Below are 1,715 nucleotides of genomic sequence, written 5' to 3' on the forward strand. Positions count from 1 at the left end.
GTGGCCAACAAGCTGTCCATGAGCCAGCAGTGTGTTCTTGTGGCCAACAAGCTGTCCATGAGCCAGCAGTGTGTTCTTGAGGCCAAGAAGGCCAAAGGTATCCTGGGGTGCATTGGGAAGAGCTTTGCCAGCAGGTTGCAGGGAGTGATCCTGCCCTTCTACTCAGCCCTGGTGAGGCACATCTGGAGTGGTGTGTCCAGTTCTGGGCTCCTCAGCACAAGAGAGACATGGAGCATCTGGAGCAGGTCTGATGAGGGGCTACAAAGATGATTAAGGGACTGGAGCATCTCTTTTATGAGGAAAGGCTGAGGGAGCTGGGCCTGTTCAGACTTAAGAAGAGAAGACTGAGAGGGGACCTCGTGAATGTCTGTCAGTATCTGAAGGGAGATGTCAGACAATGTTTCCAGGCTCTGCTTGCTGGTGCCATGCAGTAGGACAAGATACAACAGACAGAAACTGATGCACAGAAGTTCCACCTGAACATGAGGAAGAACTTTCCTGTGTGGGTGACCGAGCACTAGAACAAATTGCTCAGGGAGGGTGTGGAGTCTCCCTCACTGGAGATAATCAAGAACCATTTGGACATAATCCTGTGCAGTGTGCTGTAGGATGGCACTGCTTGAGCAGCGTAGTTGAACCAGATAGCCCCTGTGATCCTTCCAATCTGACCCATTCTGTGACTTGTCTGGACAGTCTTACAGCTAATAATAAATTAAATGGTTTTGTGTTTTGTAAATGAGGAATGAGTTTCTTGTAATTGCTCAGTAATTGGCTTCAGAAACTATCTGCAGTAGCTGAAGGGCTTCAGAGAATGCAGGATGCAGTCACTGCTGTATGAGTGGAATATGCTGGTCAGCGGTGAATCTGTGATGCAGACAAGATAGGTGGATAAGAAATTATTTGCTTACTATAGCTAAAACATGCTGAATTAGAAATTCATGGAGCTTTTACTGTCAGCCACTGTAGCAAAGTGGAAACTTTCCTATAGGGAAATAGGAGTTGCTTCTTTAAGTTTGACTAAGATCAAGTTAGTAATGCTGTTTGTCAGCAGATGGTAGCAGATACATAAGTATTCCCATATCTTTTGTGTGGTATGTGTTCTCTTTCATTTATTTTTAATGGAGAATACAACGTGAACAGATGATACATGAAAGGCAATGAACAGATACATTACTCTTTTATAGGGAAAAACTTGTGTATCTGTCCTTTTATAGCTTCTTTGCAGAGCCAGTATGCTACAATTAGATCCTAATTTTTAGAATACTCTACTAACCATAAGTGTACAGTACCAATAATAATAATATAGAAATGTTTCTGTTCTTGTTATTATAAGTAACTTAAGTAGTTTCTAAAACTCACTCTCAGTTTTCTGTTGCAAGATTCAGATTCCTGCGTAATTTCCTTCTACACTACAGTATTACCCAAGCAGTTCAGATGAAAGATAAAAAAAACCTGATTGGTAAAAGGATTTTTTTGCCTTTTAACAACTGAAAAACTTCATTTACTTTACATAGAAAAGGATTTAAAATCAGACATTTATCTTAAGTTAAGCTGCTGAATAAACAAGCTGGCTGGTAAAAGCCTATGTATGACAGGGAATCCCAAACTGAAATGCTCAATTATGTTCCTAGTCATAGCCCTACATGCATGTTTGCTAGCAGATCATATTTCGCAGTACTAGAAACCACTGGGAAGTGCCTGTTATACTTCCTGCT

The sequence above is a fragment of the Corvus brachyrhynchos genome, unplaced genomic scaffold (genome assembly GCF_000691975.1).
Source record: "Corvus brachyrhynchos isolate BGI_N302 unplaced genomic scaffold, ASM69197v1 scaffold1, whole genome shotgun sequence".
NCBI classification, from domain to species: domain Eukaryota; kingdom Metazoa; phylum Chordata; class Aves; order Passeriformes; family Corvidae; genus Corvus; species Corvus brachyrhynchos.